The following is a 13,874-nucleotide window of genomic DNA, read 5'->3' as shown; positions in this document are numbered from 1 at the left end:
TCCAGTGACTGGCTCTGCATAAAAGCAAAATCAACAACAACATAATGCTCCCTGGCGGAGAGCTACAGGGAATCAATAAAAGAAAGTCTCATGTACAGTATGCCTACCTTCTTCTTCTCACTCTCTTAGGTGTCTAACCTGTTCTGTCCTGTGAAGTTAAGCTGACAGCCTTGGAAAACCTAATATCTTGGAATTGCAGTCCCTTTAAAATTCCTCCTGAGCTGACAGGTACTAAAATATGATTACCTTTGTGATATATATTGCATATGTTGCAACAGCATTGACTATATTCTTAGGTAGGAATGCCCAGTGCTGAGAATAGGAAATAGCTCCCATGGCTGGTGAGTCCAGGAAACCTGCAGAGTTTATATGGCCCAACAGCTACAATGGCAATTTTTGTTATGTTCAGGCTTATATGTTTCCAAGAAGTGAATATGGTTTCTAGGTTTATACTATATGTTAATTTAAGATTCCTGAAATCTCAGCATAACATAAAGAGACTCCACGTATTTTACAGCCCCGTTGACTTCATTGGAGTAACATGGGCACAAGGGTCTATGCATAAGTATCTGAGGGCAGGAGCAAGCCAAACAGTTTTACCAGACATATGGAAACAGCATTTAGCTCAGTTTTAGTTTTTGTAAAACAAAGTATTTTAAGATGTTCCACAACTCAATGTTATGAAATATTTCATATTGATGATGTATAATAAATCATAGTGTATGCCACAGTACAGGCACTGGTTTGTGAAGTGTCTGATTTAAAATTAAATATACCTCTCATAAGCCAACAATATTTTAAAATAAAATTGCATGCTGATCATTTGCAGACCGTCATATGGTTTTTAGATATTTCATTTTCAAGCTTTAGTAATACTTTCTGCTGTCATTCACTGCAAATAGTGAATTAATACACAGGTACCTGTACAATTTTGGAATTCCTGGAGAATAACAGAGCATTATTAACTCGGTGAAAGTATGGGAGAGGAATATTAAAAAAATAAATAAATAAAGAGAGAGAGAGAGAAAGAGAGAGAGAGAGAAGATGAAAATAAGCTCTAAAAAATGTCATCCTGTTGATTAGCCAAAAAAAAACCATTTTGTTGCAACTAAAGAACCACAATTTGGATAGGGTCCACTTAGCTCCCTTTGAAACTGACTGAGAGAATGCAGCTGCTGTCCAACATGTTTTCTAGCGGGATTATTTGTATGACAGGCCAGTCAGTAAAAATTTAAGCAAATAGCAATTAAAGGAAGTGGGCTCTATGTGGCCGTAGTGTAATATCAAGAGTGAATTTGGTATCGTTATCTCTATTGTTCATCACTGATCACCCCTGTAAAATAGGGCTACAAAATAATGTGAAGAAGACACATCCTATTACAGTCTAACCATTGTTAGGCCATGAACAATTTCTAGTGATTGCTGATAGTTTATTCACCTTAAACAAAGCCCTGTGTTTGTAACCTTTCAGCAACATTCACAGCTCAGATAAAGGAAAATGAGGGAATGCAGCTGTCATTCTTTATTCTGAACTACCAGAATGCAAAAAAAAAAAAAAAAAAAAAAAAGAAGAAAACAGCTATAATTCAGAGTGATGTCATGCATTTTTTGGAGACACCATAGAATTCTTCCTCTTTACAGTCTACAGCTCAGACTGCATAAGAGGACACACAATAAAGCAGAACTGAAATTTCAAAATATTTTAAATATTATAAAAAGAGCAACAGATTCAGCAATACTTTTCATGGCACTTTATTTACTTCTCTCCCTCCCCATCTCCCCTCCCCTCTACTCTACACCACACTGCACCACACACATTTCCCCAACTTTAATGCACAGCCTGGAAGGGCATTTAGCAAAGGAGATGACTGGTGCCCACGTACATCCTAACTTCCAAGACTGTGCCTGCATTAGCAGGATGACGGTCTTGATGATCTTTTAGTTCTCCTCCATTATCTTTAATAATTTCTTTCTCCCATTTTTGAACACTTGAATAGGGGAAGTGCATTTAGTTAAAATGACCATCACTCCTTTATTATGCTGGTTGCAGAGGACCAAACTCTTTTCTCAGTTACAATGGTGTAAATCCAGAATCTATTGACTTCATTGTAGTCACTTCCAGTTTATTCAGAACTGAAAGACAGAAATACCCAAATTGTAATGTGACTTGTCCACTCAGTTACTGCATAACCATGGGCATGTCAGTTACATTAACATTTTCAGATTTGGACATCTAACGTCAGCTTTCTTTTTGTTCCTAAATAAAAAGCATTGCTTTATTTACTTATTAATCTGTCATGCTGCCAGATGCATGCGGAATTAGGGCTTTGTGAAAGTTACGTATAGAACCGCCTAACAACTCCAACTCAGGGAGTGTTTGGGTTTATATTGTGATTTTGATCATGAGCATAGGCACAGAAAAGGTTGGTTTACTTGGGCTGATGCAATTAGGCACCGTGCACTAGCTCAGTGGTTCTCAACCAGGGGTGCGTGTACCACATAGGGTACTTAGAGGTCAACTCATCTAGATATTTGCTTAATTTTACAACAGGCTACATAAAAAACACAGGACTGAGGATCCCCAGCAATTTTCTTATCTTTCAGAGGCATGAAGTGGAAGGTGAGAATTCATGTTTACTGGCCTTAACCATTCCTTTTCTCTCCTTCTTCTGAAGCATTTGCTCATCCTCTTGCAGTACAGTTTGCACTGAACTTCAGGGAGTTTACCTCTCCTCGACTCCCCTACTGATTCAACAAAGCACCAAAGCACATGCTGTAAAATTTGTTTTCCATCCTGATAACACCAACCCGCATCTTAAAATTAAACACATGCTTGGTGCTCTGTTGTGAAGAGGGATGGGATTACTCATTAGTTTAGATGTAATTGCTTTGTTGAATCAGGGAGTATATGAAGTTTCATGGGACAAGCCAGCTATTGGGCTGTGAACTTTGTTTCACAAAAAGTATTGTCTAGTGTCAACTTCTGCTCAAAAAAATCCTGCAAACTTTGTTCTCCCTTCATGCTTATCTCTTTTTTCTCTAATTTTCATATGATTAAATCTCAACCTGATTGTAACAAACCTTCTGTGTGTGATTTAGATATATTGACTGAAAGGAGCCATGATTGTGAATTAAAAATATACAAGAAATATTTCTTTAGTGTAGGCAGCCCCTTTTATGAAATAAATAGCTTAGATCATTATCTAGTAGTGCTCATGATATAAATATTACCTCATATCTGTAATGTAGAAAATATCATAGTACAATCCTTTTTAGGTAGAAATGTAAAAGGATTGTATTTCTTTTCTCACACCACATTGCTGTAGTATGCTTTTAAAGCCTCTCGATAGAATGTTGAGCAGTATTCTGCTTATTAAAGAAATAGTGTAGTACAATCTTTTCAGTGATGGACTTATTTATCTACAAACCCACTGGCCAAATTATCGCTATACCCATTGAAACTATCTGTAGTAAGTAATTTTCTCTGACAGTAGAGATATACTACCTAGTGTTCAGTAGATTCAATCATCTGCTGACACCCCTGATAATATCCCATTCATGAAACCAAGCAGAGGTTTCTGCTGTGTAATCCAAAGGAAACCATATAAACCATTTTTTCTCCTATCCAGGAGCAAATTCTAGTTCAGCTGAGATCCAAATACTCGCTGCATGAGTCTGAGAATAAAGGGTGACCTTACCAGAGTGTCTTTGAAATGGAATCCTCAGGGATAATAGGTCCAACAGAAATTTTCCCTGTTTCATAGCATTTTCTCCTTTTCAACCCTGTCTCTAGCTAGAGCCAATAATGCAGGAGAGATACTGTGCTTATATGGCAACTCACTTCAGAGAGAGTAGCAAACCCTTATTTGAACAACTAAGTAAAATTTGAAACAGCACTTAGGTGTAAAACCCTGGTTTCCATATTGTAAAATCATAAAAGATATATATTTGAAGGGGAGAAAAAGTCATTGCTAATGCTACTAAAATAATATAATACAAATCAGAGAATGGACAGAGGATGAACTGAAATAAATACATATAGAAATATAAATGAAGGTACTGGTCCCAGTTGCATTACATTCTGATGACACATTGCTGATAAAGAAAGGGAAAAGATTTCTTTCCTTGTGTCAAAGTGCCTAAAAAGATACACATTGGGAAATGACTAGACCATGTCAGACAACCCATGAAAGTTTGTATGTTCCTCAAGGACAGAGACATTTGATCAGATCTAATAAAAATCATAAACTCTTGTTTAATTAATAATGGAGTTTTTCACATAATTAATGGTATTTTCCCCATAGCAGCTGCAATACTATATGCTACATATGCCAGTTAATTAATGTAAGGCAACCAAATTCCACAACTGGACACTCAAACTTTGTGCTAAATGCTGATTTCAGCAGCTAGATGAAGGCTGTGGGATCTTAATTTAGGTGCCCAAGTCTGGAAATTGCATTTACCACAGAAAAGTAATCTATAATAGATTGCAGGCAAGGCTCCCCAAGGTAACACTGCCACTTTCAGTTTACAATTTTTTTTTAAAGTAAGACTAAACTAATTTTGGGCCTACCATACAATCAGATGCTGTAAATCAGTTTGTGTTATGTAATCTGTACCAATTTTGAACAAGCTGAAGATCTTGCCCTTAAATACTTCTTGTTGTAGATGCTATATCTGTTTTCAGACCTATGTCTATATTCATTCCAAACAGTAGGTCTGGTAAGGTTTAAATTAAACAAATCTATTTATAACTCCCTAGCTCTTTGTAAAAGTTTGTGAATTGTGGGGGAATGGTTGTACATTTTATGTAACTTCCAAATGATTGTCACTCAGTTAAATTGTTGATACTTTCCAGCTCTGAGCCATCAGAAAAAGCTGTCAAAGGTAGAACTAGTCAAGGATTTTCTATTGAAATGTTTTCTCAGTGTAAAATGTGCTTTTAGAATCAAATATTTCCTGGAATTTTTGTACCACAAAAATTGATATTTCAACTTTTTGTTCTGATTTGGGGTAAAAATTAATAAATAAATATTGGAATTTCCTGTGGGATGGAAATTCTGATTTTGGACTCTCTCTAATAAAATGTTTTCACTAGTATCTTCCCATGAAACATAAGATCGATAACATAGTGTTACAATATTGATCATGAACAAGAGGATGGATAATCTTGAATTTGAAGGCAATCAATTTTGAGCAAGCTGTTTAGGAACAGTTGTGCTTTATCAGGAAAAAATTACATTACTTCACCCTGTTTATAATATACTGCAGCCTCGTTAATAAATCATTCAGACTCAAGTATCTTGAGTTTTATGAATATATGATGTAATAAAGGTAAATATGAGAATGAATACAGCTTGGAGCTAAGGATGCATTTTACAAATAACCAGGTTTTCTCAGAGAAGTATATATGAGTAGAAATTATGTTGTATCAAAATCACATATTCAAATACTTACAAAATTTGGGGTGCTCAGGACCTCAACCAAAATCTTCATTTCATTGCTATTTCCTATTAATACAATGGGCAAAACCCTGAGGAAAAAAAAACTCCTTAAATCCTAGTATATCTGTAATCTGGAACCAGTTTTTTAGGCTTACTTTCATATGTAACAATGAAGTGGGAAATCTATAGCAATGTGATATAATAATCTTGGAAAAGAAAAAAGGCTCTGAAAAATGTTCTGTACCAAAGTATTCAGAGAAGCAATCATCAGCCATGGCATCGTAGGTATATAAAAAGATGTGAACTAAAAAGAAGAAACTCCCTGACTTTCCCACACAAACCCATGCACAATGTACTACAACAATGTGAGCAGCCCCATTGATTTTAGTGGGATAACTCAGGCAAGGACTTCTTATGTGAGTAAGTGTTTCAGGATTGAGCCCCTACGAGTATATAGATGTACATCTATTGCACAATTTAAAACCATAGCTTTAACATCTTGTTTCAGGCTGAATCATACTACTTCTGTTATTCCTTTCCTACAGAATAATGTTAATAATGTATAACATCAAAAAGTAGTAATTTCCTAAAGTGGCTTCCTTTTTGCTTATTGGCTATTAGATTATTTGGTTATGTTATGCCTCAAGGGCTAAAGGAAAATCTACAAGCAAAAGACATTAAAAGTCATTTGAGAATACTGTCCTTTATCAAGTTAATGCACATTTGTGGACATTTTAAATGCTGTATATAAAATGAAAGCAATATATCTGTTGAACTGTGTGGTGCTTTTATGGTACAGTAAGCAACATTCAAGGAGCTTGAGAAGCAAAGAGTCAGATTTGCTAAAGTTGTGATGCCATTCAAAAACCTATACATACACTGATACTTTAGAAACATCTATAGCCCATAAAGGGGTTTCATTGAAAATTGTAAATTATACATATAAAAATGATATGTAACAGTATACATATATTTTTACAGTAGGATTATGACAGTAGTTCTTTTATAAGCCCCCATTTTCAGGAGTTTGTAACTAACCACAAAAATATGCTACATGATGGAATTTGCCATACACAAGAACAATGTTGTGTTCCCAATTTATTGTTGTTAAAATTACATGAGTAATAAAAGTAAAGAAGTTTACAGGTTTTGTATTCTTTTTGCCTTTCCAGTATACTCCCAAAGGATTTTTCTTGCAGTATTATTTTTTTTTCAACTGAGCAAGGAATTGAAATTTTGCAACATGCATTCCAAACATCTACAATAGCGACTTTACAACCACATTTTAAAACAAATCCCATTTCCCTTTTCTACAGGAGTAATTTCACCGAAGTCAGTGGGGACATTCATGTGAGTAAGGTCAGTAGGACTGACCCATTCATGAAGATTAGCATTGCTGAAATTACACTGGGAAAATCTGAAGGCAGATGGATTTTTCCACGTTGGTTGCAGGATACCAGCTTCTTTAGTGGTCAGGCTGCCATTGGTTAACACTTCTACCCCAGCACCCCAACCCCACTTCTTCATGGGCTAGCATCAAGCAGGATTTTCTTAAGTACAAATACTCATTTGTATTTTCACCCAGTTACAAGGGGAATATAATAAAGAGTCAAGAGTTCCGGAATAATTTTTATAGTGGGGGGTGCTGTTGCTGGAAATCATCTATTTGGTGGTTGTTATTACTACTTCAAGCCAGGGGGTGCGGAAGCACCACCAGTGCCCCTAGTTCCAGCACCACTGTAAAGAGTGCAGCTGCTTACTGTCTCAGTCCTCCTTCATTCAGCAATCTCAACCCTTTTGTAAAGGGGAATGTTAGCATTAGAAACAGAATATAATAAATTAACCAGGTAGGACAGGTCACAATGCAAAATGAGGTCAACATCTGGGACAAAAAGACTAACTCAACTTAATCAGCCAAAATATATTTTAAATTATTTTAAATTACTACCCTGAAGCCTTAAATTTTCACTTGCCCTGCCAGAAAAGGGTGTCTTTGTTTACTAGAATTCAACGTAAGTCACCCTCCATTATATTATTTACCATTATTGCCTGGCTATACCGAAAGGACAGGAGACATCTGACATGGATTTAATCAGTCCACACCTTTATTATTAGATGTTTGGTACTACCTGGAAGATAAAAGTGTACAGTGCAGTAATCTCATGATTATTCCATAACTTTCTGCCCATCTGGTTCCCAGGGGATGAGTCAGCGTTGCCAGGCCGACCCCTTGTTCCCTTCTGCAGCAGTTTTTCCCCCTTTCCCCTCCCCCCAGCAGCCATAAAGCACTGTTTACTTCATTTGACCAGCCAGACAAATTCCACCCCTCCACCCTTTTCAAGGTGTGGTGCGGTCATTTATAGCAAATGAAGGCCTCAGACAAAATCAGGGCAGTGCTATGTTCAACTTTGTATAGACATACTAAGAGACAGTGCCTGTCATGAACACCTTACCTACTGAATAGACAAGACTGACAAAGGATGGGAGAGAAAACAGTGAAGCAGAGACTTGCCCAGGAACAGACAGCATATGAATTAGAGAGCTTTGAACAGAACCCAGGTCTCCTGTCTGATTCCTGGTTTAATGTCCTACCCTTTGGAGCTTGCTGACTGTCTGGAGAAGCTGTAGTCAGCAGGACAGATGAAATTATAATGCACTAGGTCCTTCCCAGTTTTTCATTCAGGCAATGAGATATTTCAAAATACACTGGGGAAAATCCTGGCCCAATTGCCATTCAGTGCAGACTGGACTTCGCTCACTGAACAGGATACTACCCTGATTTACAACCCCATTGAAGTCAGTGGGTTAGGGTGAAAGTGGGTAGTGTAGTCACCCCAACCTGAAGTCAGCTGAAACCAAGGAGATGTGGGGTGTGATTCAGGACAGGAGCTGGCCTACTGTAATCAGTAGGAAAACTTTCAAGTGTATTCTTTAAGGAAAGAACAATTTTAGGCCTGACTATGCACTCCTTAGGGCAGGTCTACATTAGAAGTGCTACATCAGTGCTGCTGCACTGATGCAGCTGCGCTGCTGTAGTGCATCTGGTGAAGACACTGTATGTCACATAATTACTCCACCTCTGTGAGAGGTGAAAGCTGTGTTCTCAGGAGAGCGTCTCCCACCGACATAGCGCTGGTGTGGACAGCACTTTGATCGCTGTAACTTGCCTCATTCAGGGCAGCGTCTTTTTCACACTCTTGAGTGACGTAAGTTACATTGACTCAAGCAGTAGTGTAGACCTGCCCTAAATTTAACAAAATTCCTGTTCAACTTAAGGGGAGCTTTGCCTGACTGAAAGGACTGTGGATTTTGGCCCTTTCTTTTAAAAATGACTATTCCACCCACCTCCGTGCCCTGCAAAGAAGGTCAAGGTAAAGCGAAGAGCTGGAGAATGGCTGTTCTGAGATCATCAGAATATTTTCCTAATAAACTATAATAATTAAATCATCCCCAATTATAAACTATTTTAAAGTGAATTATTAAAGAGAGAACAAGGCAGCATCTTTCAAATCCACCATTCATAGTGAGGAAAATTTGTATCAGTGTTTACATACTTTAGTAGATAAATACATTGAAGGGTATATTATCTGCCTGTTGCTTACCCATGTTAATATTAATAAGAGTGAGGTGCACATATCATGGAGAGAATAAGTGTTTAATTAGTTAAGTGGTATGATAATAGTTTTATATCTCACTGTATACTGTGAACTTTCACTCTGGTAAAAAGCCAGTTGGGAGTACAATATAACCAGAGAGATGCAGCACATTATAGTGTATTTAATTTGATAGCAAGCTTAAAAAGCTTGCTTCAACATGATATAAACTCAAATGGCACCTTGAGCATTGAGGACTCTTATAAGTTTCCTACTTAGTTTAAAGCCACAGATTCTAGTGTAATAAGTTTCATGATATTGATGAATAAAGTTTAGCTTCAGTGTACAAATAACAGTAGCCTCCTCTATACTGCATCTGACCCCAAAGATTAAAACAGCAGCAGTGTCATTGATCTAATAGTTAAGCATCCCTTCTCTGGAGATTCCCTAACCCTATTGACTTCCACTGCACTTCCAGGAAAACATATTTCTGTTAGTAAAAGGAAACAAGCACAAACCTAATGTATAGGCTTTAATTATAATACTGTGAGCTCACTTTTAATGCTAATTATATGCAATATCTCCCAGAAGCTATAGCAGGGAAATTTTTTTTTCTGATGACTATTGAATTTATCTATAATCACAAAACCCTAAGTCCCTAAAAGACAGTCAAGATAATTTTGAATAGAAACATTTTCAGTGTGTGCATTATTATCAGAGTAATTCATCTTTCTCATTCTAGAATCAAGTTAGTGTAAATAAAAATATAGTACCATTTACTATAAATAACAGTCTTGATACAAGGCTTTAATAAAGGATAAAGGCTTTAATGAAGAAGGCTTGCAGTAAAAATATCAAACATTTTACAGCCCTAAGGTCGAATATTCATGCAGAATTATCACAGATAGGAGAATGGAAGCTGTGACATTCTATACCTTGGGGGAGCATCCTGTAACCCCCAGATTCCTCACTTTTATATAATTGTGATCTTACATATAAAGCATGACTTGTAAGGTATCAAGGGAAAGGTGATAATCTGCTGAAAGTCATTTCTCTATCCCTATATGTATATTATTAATGCATATGAACTTATGAGAATTGCGTGGTATGTTTGTCGGTAAAACATGCTGCAAGTTGGGGAAACAGCCAGATATTAGCTCCCCGTGGCAACATCAAGGAAGTAACCAACACCCGGGTGGGGTATCAATCAATCCATCAACAACCATTGTTCAGCAAGGGAGCTACAATTCAATGACTCACCGTCATGAGGCCACTCCTTCTCAACCTTGCCTGGAGACTCAGCAATGCCCCAGACATGCCTGGACTTGTGTTTTCTAAGCACATGGACTGAGGGTATAAAACAGACAGAGTGGACACACACTGGGCCTTTTCTCCTGTCCCCACCTATGTGGCACTCAACTAAGACATTGAGGAGCAGACAAGCCTCCAACAGAGGAGATTGGCCCCTGTTTAAGGAACAAGCAGGCATACTAAGGACTGCAATATCCAGTGGGGTGAGAAACTGCTTAATCAAGATGTTGTCCTGTCTAATAGGGTTGAGAGTTTAGACTGCATGCTTATATTTTATTTTATTTTGGTAACTAACTCTGACTTTTGCCTATCACTTAATATCACTTAAAATCTATCTTTTGTAGTCAATAAATTTGTTTTATTGTTTATCTTTACCAGAGAATTTGTATGAAGTGTGTGGCAAATCTCAGGTTTTGCAAAGGTTGGTGTATAACTACTTTCCATTGCTGATGTGGTGACCCAATTAATAAATCTGCATTGACCATCATGAGCAATGCAAGATGGTATATTCCTGAGGTACAGTGCTGGGAACTGTGGATATTTGGCTCCGGTGCCCTTTTCTGTGTGATCCATGAGTGGCTCTGGGAGCATTCATGCAATATAGCTGGGCTTGGGGCTTCACATTCTTTTGTGTTGAGTGATAGCAGCCCCTGGAGGTGTTTGCTGCTGGTCACTAGCAAGACATTGTGAGCGACAACCCAGTTTGGAGAGAGTTAAGGGGGCACAGCAGTCCCACAGTTCCAGGCTTCACTTTGTGGGGATCCCGTCACAGAAGATACTAGGAGATAGGGAAGGAAAAGGCGAGTAAAATCTAGAGGCAATTGACAACAAAAGCAAACAGGAAGACTTTTGGGAAGGATTTAATGAGGGTATGAATGCAGATGATAGGGTTAGAGGTAAAGTGAAGTAGAATTTGAGTTCATGAGAATTTGACTTTTGGAGTGGGTGGAAGACTGTGCACTACGTTGTGTATGATCAACATTCTCCTGGGAGAAAGGAAGTTAGAGGTAATGAAATTGGAGGGGATCATCAACACAGAAACTGAAGCCTGCAATGATGAGACTAGAAGAGGAAAGATCAATAGTGAAGATGAAATCTGAGATAGCCCAAAGGAGAGGTAATAGACCAAGGTGGCCTGTAGATTAAAGAGGGTTAATGGGTTGAAACACTGAGAGAGTTTATGTTAAATATACTCATCAAATCCACAAACTTGAAACCATGCAGTGTTTTCAAGTAATGATCAAATAAAAATCTGGAAATACTTACACAACTTTTAAGTAGGTTACTCTGGAGACCCAGTTTACCTATTTGAGCTCTATAAATCTTGTTCACCGTGTTAGTAAAAAAAACCCCACCACTTAGTTTCACCTGAATTTTGAAATTGATCATGGCATTTTAGCTTTCTTCCACAGAGGAAAACTGGAGTGCAGCCTAAAATAATAAAAATATTTAGCCAGCTAGTGTAGGTGAGCATAACGCCATTAACTTCTCGATATAATAGGGTTGGGATACTGGCAGTACATTCTCTGTAAAGTTCCTAGGACTCTGGATTTGCCCTCTTTCATGGTCCACAATCACCCAGATTTTTAAACTTTCAGGACCTGCTATAGGGCTATTTGTTCCACTAGGCCTGTAAAGAGATTGAGCTATAGATCAATATGCTGATGCCAGTAACTGATTATGTGCTGCAAACTGAAGCAGTTAGCTAACTCCACTATGTTTTGATTTTGAAATGATAAATTATTTTCAGAGCACTCAGAGCCTGTGTATGAGTGATTTCATTTATATATTTATTCTAAATCAAATTAAAATATATGAATAAATGGAGCTATGCCAATTTGCAGTACCTGAAGGTCGAGTCCATAGTAGCAGGTACCATTTCCAAAGGAAATAACTGGTAATGCCTTTGGAACCCTAAAATTTTAGACTCCTAATAGACTAAATCCTGACCTCAGTGAAGTCAATGGCAAAACTCCTGTTGACTTCACAGGGGTCAGGACTTAATCCCAGAATATGTTCTGTTTCAGCGGGTAGTTGAATGCAATACAATGTCCCAGTACATATACTAGATTGAAAATTAGCTAAAATATTTTTAAAAGGTTAATGATAAACATATTAAAAAGAGAAGGCGTATAGGGGGATGTGATAGAGATCTTTAAAATCATGAAAGGTGTGGAAAAAGTGAATAGAGAAATGTGGATTACCCTTTCCTACAGTACAAAATTCAGGAATCACTCAATTAAGTTAATGGACAGCAGATTTAATACAAACAAGAGAAGGTACCTTTTCACAGAAAGTGCAATTGGAACTCATTCGTATGGGTTGTTGTGATGGACAAAAGTATAAATGGATTCAGAAAAAAACAAAGGTAATGGAGGATAGATCCATCAATGATTATTAGCCAAGATGATTAAGAATGCAATCCCATGCTCAGTGCAACTCTAAACCTCTCACTGCCAGAAGGCAGGAGAGGAAGGTGGGTGGATCACTCCAGTTACCCTATTCTGTACTCTCCACCTGAAGCTCTGGCACTGGCCACTGTTGGAGGTAGGATATTGGACCATATGGACCAATGGTCTGATGTAATGTGGCAGTTCTCATGTTCTTAAAAATCTATAAATTTCTGTGGTGGTTGGTGGAGGATAGTAGGGCTCTGGCAGTGTTGTTTGATCCAGTGTTCCTTAATGTACTCATTGACTATTTTAAAAATGTTGCCAACAGACTGAAAAAAGTCTGAAAGTGAAATGAAGCGGTGTTCACAACTCCCATCAGGCCATATAAGCGAGGGCGGAAGGACTGAAACTTATATGTCTCATTGTTTTTCACTACGTACATCAAACAGAAAAAATCAATCACTGCTTTTACATTGCATCACATTATTATAATTCACTTACATCAAGACTCTGCATGAACATTAATATCAGAAAGACAGGAAATTAAAATTATGTTATTTTTCAAAAGTATGAAAATATAGAAAAGCACACATAAGATCATCATACAACCTTAAGTCTGTCCCCAGATCTGCATCCATACACCGGTAATCAAGAAAAAAACATTATTCCTGAACACAGAGCACACAGCAAGTCACGGTTCATTAAAAGAGTAGACGACAATAGTCTGGTATGCTACAAATATTATTCTTATTCTATGTTGTACTATTAGTTTTTCATTGGTAATACACTTAATTTCCATTTCCAAATATGTCTATACAATATATAGCAATACAGCCATTTGATCCTATTAATATTTCACTAACCATTTCTGCCATTAATAAATGGAAATTATTTTGTGGTCTTTTATTAGTAAAAGTGGCTGGACAAAACAAAAAGTAAAGGTTGAGGATGATTTCTTTCATAAGTTTTACTTTTTATGGGTTCTTTAGTGACTGAGGAGTCCAATCCTTAAGTTGCAGGCTCGTTGGCAGACATTGCAGATGGTGTTGGAAATCAGGGTTGGACCATGATTGTTGCGTGACAGTTGGCTGTCTTTTCTTTTCTGGCATTTTTGTGTGGCCAGGGCAAGGCAA

This window comes from Gopherus flavomarginatus, chromosome 1 (assembly GCF_025201925.1).
Source record: "Gopherus flavomarginatus isolate rGopFla2 chromosome 1, rGopFla2.mat.asm, whole genome shotgun sequence".
Lineage (NCBI taxonomy): Eukaryota > Metazoa > Chordata > Testudines > Testudinidae > Gopherus > Gopherus flavomarginatus.
Note: the sequence above shows the minus strand (reverse complement) of the source record.